Here is a 6802-nt window from a genome sequence, read left to right as displayed (position 1 = left end):
GGCTACCTTTCGTGAGAATGTCAGAGTCCACCGTATCATGGCGCTCATGTGGGATTAGAAAAGTTCTGAATGAAGTGAAGAGAAAACCGAGCAGGCTGATCGGAAGGAACTTGATATTAATATATACAGCAATTGATCATGATATTATCAAGGTGTTGTTTCTATGTGTTAATATCTTGTGGATCCAGAAATGTAAATCAGTTGAAGAGTGTGCTAAAGGTATCTGTAAAATTTACATTAGCATATAACAAAATCAGGTCATTTGAGACTTAAACACTTATGCTACCTCCTTTCATATATCGCTTCATTGGATTTATTATGGCAAAAATAAAATGAAGGTAGAAGACAAATTGTTACATGGAAACAGGATGATAAAGAATTTGCACAAGCAACCGCTAATGATAAGAAGAGCTATGAGTACTCCAACTTGAGCTTTGAAATGCATAATAGAATATAATCGAAGATGTCAAATTGATAACCTTTCCCTTGTTTTATGGCTTCTTCACTGTCACACGTATCCCAACTATTTCTGTCAAAAATCTTCCCACTTGAAACAGCTTCAGCTAGAGCGGTCTTTATGGCATCAGCATGAGCAGATTTATCCACTGAACTTTCACTGAGATGTAATGGTGAAACAGGCCCTGCTGATCAGAGTCGATCATCATATTTATGCTGTTTGATAATGGATAGTGGATGCATTACGGAACAGCAGCAATCTGGATTTAGTGTGCAAACCCCAGATTTAATACCTTCATCTTCATCGAGCATAGCACCGTAAGGTGTCTTAGGCTCAGTGATCTTCTCTCTTTCTGGTTTGTTTGACTCAATGTCATTTAAATTCTCCTCATTCCATTTGACATGGCCCCTGGAACACATCAACTGTGGTATTTTTGCAGGGCAAACCATTATGTCAGAAAAAGAAGTTGAGACAGCACCACTAACCTTGCCTTCTTGGGTTCTCTAGCTTTCATTGTGTCCTGACAAATGCACGGCAGCTCAAGAAACACAGCCTCAGAATCTGCAATGGGTTACCAGGAAAACATCGTGCAAAGGGAAGTCAGTATAATGTATCACAGGCACCTTGGGATGATCAAAACCCTGTACATCACTATTTACCGAAACCTACATAACTCCACAAGCCCACATCAACCGACATATACTAAAATCATTTGTTGAACAGAACACGAAGGTTGAACTGTGAACTCTTAGCTGAAGCAGTCGCTGTTAAATCGAAACAAAAAATTAACCGTGTAAAACACTGCAGTGTTGTGTTTCCTGTCCGACCTTTTGAGGTTTGTTAAGACTGGGTGTCTGAGCCTTTGTGTTTTGTTAAGACTGGGATGTGTCATGTATTTCAGAAATTGGGATTTTTATGAGATGTACCCGCGAAATCCCTGTCTGTTTCGATTTTCAGATATTGGTTTTGATTTATGGGATACAAACAGGCCCTTGAATTATGGGTAGTAACCCTCAGGCCTCAGCGAGTTCGATATAGCCCGGCAGCAAGAGGATCCTAGGCATGCCAGCAACGCAGACCAGATCCTGGGCGTGCCAGTAACCGGATACACACACAAATCATAGCAACCTAAACCGTGCTTTTCCCCAGTAATTAGTAATTACAGCCAGTTCAATTCACTCGAGAGCAGTAGATTTCGAGGTAGGAAAGGAAACCCAAGGAAGGAAGAAGCTTCAGTTCATATCTTGCTGTGAGCAGCAGCGACTTTGGGCCTGGAGGCCGTCATCCACTGCCTCCCGATGGCCACCAGCTCGCCGGATTCCTTCTTCCGGATCTCCACCACCACCGCCGTCATCTGCACTTTCTGCTCCACCACCCGACCATCCATCTCCACTTCATCCTAGACGCACAACATTTAAGTGTGGTTCATAACCCTTCTTTGCTCCAACCTAAGCAAACTTTGGTTGCCCTGCTGTTACCCCCATTACCCAGAAAGCAGTAACGGTGTTGCTTCTGGGAAACAAAAGCTTCAAAAAGAAGCATGCCCTCTACTTCCCAGATAGAATAGAATGGACCTGAGACCTTTCTTCCTTGTGCTGAAGAATGTGCATCTAATGCTAACTGTGTGCCCGAGGAATTAAAGAGGCTATTACTTGAAAGACCAGGCTCACCAAACTGGACCCGATTTCTGTGAAAGGCTACATCGACGATATGGCGAGGAGACAAGCCTCCGGAGGAGAGGAACAGGGATGCTTACATCGAATCGCTACAGGCAGGTTGTTGCCGCCGGCGACGAAACTTCAAGATGCTCAGAAAGGTGCAGAAGTGACTTCTGAGCGCTACTTTTCACACTGGAAAAAAGAAAGAAATTATAAGCCTTACCTAATTTCTCTTTGTCACTATAAATAAGGATTAGGCAGAAAAATAAGATTTGCACAGGTTGCCACAAAAAAAAGGCTTCACAATCTTTGTGTTTTGTTGATTCATGTATTGAATAATGAATACTAAGGTCTGAAATGAAACTCAAACAAAAAACTGAGCTGATCTATCAAGTTATGAATGCTAAGGTTGAAAATGAAACTCAACCAAACTACTGACCTGATCTATCAAGTTATTAATACTAAGGTTCAAAATGAAACCCAAACAAACTACTGAGCTAGTTGCTGCTGCACTTGTTGCTGTTGCAGTATAAATCTAAGTCTGTTTGGCTGTCCGCACAAGCCATATTCAGGCACTCGTAGTGCAATTCACACTTGTTGCTGCTGCAGTATAAATCTAAAAATTCTCACAAAGCTTAAACTTCACCTCTATCAGCTCTCACATGCTTATTGGTTATTATTGCCCACTGTCACAAAAGATGAACTAAAGTTGAGAACGGATACAAAACATCCACCGAGAAGTGAAACAGAGAAACAGTTCAAAGGGGAGCCAAATTGCATTACGGAACAGAAAAGACCACAGGCTGCGACTTACCCTGAGAGCCATATTTTTCAGCTTGTTCATGGCCGAGAACTGCTTCATGCGAGAAAGAACAGCCGAGTCCAGCGGCTTGTCAGGAGCCAAACCACCAACCTGGACCCAAGGATGCCCTAGAAGAGGATAACAAACACAGCTTCAGCGGAAAAAAACACAGGCAGAAATTGGGAAGCAATGTGACTGATGGTAATTAAGTTAGGAAACTCACGTAGAACATCATGAGCGGTCAGTCTCTACCTCGGGTCCCTGATGAGCATTCTCCTCACAAGATCCTTGGCGCCTTCGGAGACGCTGGGCCATGGCTCCACGTCGAAGTCGAGCCTCCCGTGCAAAACCTCTTCGAATATGCCCTGCTCGTTCTCTGCTCCACGAACAAGTGAAGAAGTGCGTGCGTGGTCAGTACAAGAGATCGGCCATGGAATTTTACATGATAATGTCGTATCAGTCTCGTCGATCAATGCACTGCTGAAAGTACTATCTACCATAATCAATGACTGTCATAAGAATAATATATACCAAATATAAAGATCTGGAAATATAGTTGTTCCCATAAGAAAACGAAACAAATATAAAGATATTTTCATAACTGAAAACAGGAATAAGTTTAAGCGACATAGAATAAGGGGAAAGACATAGTTGAAGTATGGGAATACACATTTCATGAAGTCATAGTTGAAGTGCACTAACCTGGCGGGCCATATAAAAAAGTGAAAAACTTGATTTTTGGTAAAATATCCGAAGGACACAATGCTGGTGCAATGACAGATGCTAAATGCTCCACTACTTCACTGTGCAAAGGTACTGAATTACCAGAAGAAGCAAAAAAGGAATAAGGGGGGATTGCAGCAGAAGCAGCTCCACCAAGTACAAGGGTTGTTTCATTGCAATTAACACGAAGTATAGGTTCCATGTCAGTCACCTAACAATTAATTAAAATATCAACAAACAAGCAGCATGTCTTGGTACCAAAAACATCTCCTCTTGCTAGGAACCTATCAAACTTAAAGTACTCGTTCAATGCTTGATCTACCATGTCTTGGTACTCACTTCCTCCAAAGGATGAATTAAGGCAATCAGGAATCCTCACAACAGAAACTCGTAAATGCAATGCATATTTAGGCTCTTGAGGGCATGGAAGAAGGTCTAAGTGAAGATAAAGATCACTTCCAGACCTGGCAGTTGCATCAATCTCTTCAGCTCGAGAACAGAACTTGAAAGGGTGCCCTTCTCTTTGAATAAAAAGTTTAAGGCAAGAAACATGCAATCCCAAGTTGAATGCCAAAAGTGGGCTAACATAACCAAAATCTTCATCCATGGATGTAAAACCAGTAGCAGAAAACGTGCGACAAGGTAAGAAGCCCATTCCATGACAGAAGGAGAGGCAGAGACCACTTGGTCAGTATGTTCTGAGCAGGACTTGTCAAGGGACGGGTTACCAAACAATACTGCTTTGACAATCCTCCCAACATTATTGTCAGTATTCTTGACAAGCACCTGCAGATCAGTAGCTGCATATCATGGTCCATGGCTACGAAACTTTAATGGATCCAAACCGACTTGCATCTGCTCAGCAAACGCCAAACGTCGTAAAAGGGAACAGCGTGAATCAAACTTTCTGGCGAGCTGAATCCTGGATCCTCTATTCCGAATTGCACACACAGAATCACATGAGAAAGAAATTAACAGACGCAAAGAGCAAGTTGCAAAAAAGCAGATCACGGCACCTTGAGGAAGGCCCACGGATCCGGGCGGAAGAGCTCCTTGATCTACGGGTACTTGGCTAGGATCTCCCGGCGGCGCGACGCGTGCAGCACGTCCGTGTACGACCAGAAGAAGTCCGTCGCCATCACCCCTTCCTCCGCCTCCATCCCAGCGACCATTGCTCCCTCCCACGCCCTGGGGCTACGCGAACGGGCGGTGGTTAGCGGACGCAGCCTGATGGCACGGGTGGCGCTGGAGCCCGAATCCTTTTCACGCCGGGCCCTCGCCTGCTTCCTGTTCGGGGAGTCCATGGGCGGGGCTCATCCACCTCCGCACACGGCCGGAGGAGTGGGCGGGGGCGGTCCTCGTCGCTCCCATGTCCAGGATCTCCGACCGGATCCTCCCGCCGTGGCCGCGACCGGATCCGCTGCGTCTGGGGGCTTCTAGGGTTCGGGTGGCGGGCGTCTCACGGGGTGGAGAGAGTGCCTGCGGCGATTCTGGAGGGCATGCGCAAGGGTGGGGCAGAGGTGTGGTCGAGCGGGGCACGCGCAACCTTCCATCCAGCGCGAGCGCGGATCGAGGCCGCCGTTCCCGAGCAGGGACGAGCGCGAGGGAGTTGGGGATGCACGGTTTCACCTTCCATAGAGCGACTTCCATAGAGCAGGGACGAGCGCGAGAGAGACGGCGGGGCTGCGGGGGCGCGGGGCTGCGGGGGCGCGGGTCTGCGGGGCTGCTGGAACGCTGGAACGCTGGGACGGCGGCAGGGGCGTTGGATGCGGATTGGACGCTCTGGATGCGGCAGAACCGTGCACCACGGTTGGCTGTGAACGCCTACATTAGGTGCTTAATTAGTAGTAGATATATATATATATATATATATATATATATATATATATATATATATATATATATATATATATATATATATATATATATATATATATATACACACTTCTAGTTCCGCTTTCGTCCGATGCAATTTCGAACTTTTGTAAATGTTAAAATTATTTCAACTGGCTAAAGTCAAATTATAGTCAAACAAAAAGTAAAATTATTTCAATTCCGAGCTGAGCTGAGACTAAGGTAGTGTTTGGTTGAAGAGCCAAGTAACTAGAATGGAGTGGCTCTAATTAGGGAATATTCTCCTTAGATCCGGAACCATCCCACTTCAAAAAATCAACCGGACGGAGTCGCTCTGTTCCCAGCCCGCTCGCACAGTCACGGACGGAGCCTGTATGTTGGGATGAACTTCAGTGACTCTTCAACCAAACAAAGGATGGAGCCGCTCTGTTCCAGTTCACTCTGCAACCAAACAAAAAACAGAGCCGCTTCGTTCTAGCTTTCCAAACACAGAACAGAGCGGCTCCGTTCCTATGGTCGAGAAGCCAACTAGAATGGAGCCGTTCCATCTCTAATTCTAGGAACGAAGCCGCTCTGTTCTGTGTTTGGTAAGCTGGAACAGAGCGGCTCTGTTTTTTGTTTGGTTGCAGAGTGAACTGGAACAGAGCGGCTCCATCCTTTGTTTGGTTGAAGAGTCACTGAAGTTCATCACAACATGCAGGCTCCGTCCGTGACTGTGCGAGCGGGCTGAAAACGGAGCGGCTCCGTCCGATTGATTTTTTGGAGTGGGATGGTTCCGGATCTGAGGAGAATATTCCCTAATTGAAGTCACTCCGTTCTAGTTACTTTGTAATCAAACAACAACAAAACTAGGACATAACGATTCCGTTCTACTTGGCGCTTCAACCAAACACTACCTAAGCGAGTTCGAACGGGCGGCCAACTTCGAGCTTTTTTTTTAGCCCTAACGTTGCAGTCTGCAGCTGTGGTAGCCATTTATGTTTCAGCTAGTAGTATAGTATCCCTGTCTGAGCAGTGTGGGCAGTGTATTATTAGTGGAAATGAAAACCAAAGGTTTACACCAAGAGGACTTTTGAATAAGGAAGGTCACAGTATACAACAGCTGGCATTATCCCATTTTTATGTCCGCCAATTAAGTTTTTAAAATGGTAACATATACGCGAAATTCGCACACATAACTGTCGGAAGTAGTGGCGTCTGCCAACTTTGGTAGAGCTTCTTTATTGGCAGCTTTTCTACCTCTCCAACAAAAAGCTCAAACCTGAAACAATCTCAGCAAAAAAAAGGCCCATAAATCACATTGATAAA

At 45.3% G+C, this 6802-nt stretch overlaps 1 long non-coding RNA gene across 1 annotated transcript; it reads right to left on the bottom strand.

Moving 5' to 3' along the window:
- Nucleotides 1-2768: 2768 nt before the first annotated feature.
- On the bottom strand, nt 2769-2866 carry LOC114483832 (uncharacterized). The gene has a single exon (NR_160970.1). It is a non-coding gene; the product is annotated as an uncharacterized lncRNA (long non-coding RNA).
- Between the last annotated feature and the right edge of the window lie 3936 nt (nt 2867-6802).

This window comes from Zea mays, chromosome 7 (genome assembly GCF_902167145.1).
Source record: "Zea mays cultivar B73 chromosome 7, Zm-B73-REFERENCE-NAM-5.0, whole genome shotgun sequence".
NCBI lineage: Eukaryota > Viridiplantae > Streptophyta > Magnoliopsida > Poales > Poaceae > Zea > Zea mays.
Note: the sequence above shows the minus strand (reverse complement) of the source record. Positions and strands in the feature narration are given on the sequence as shown.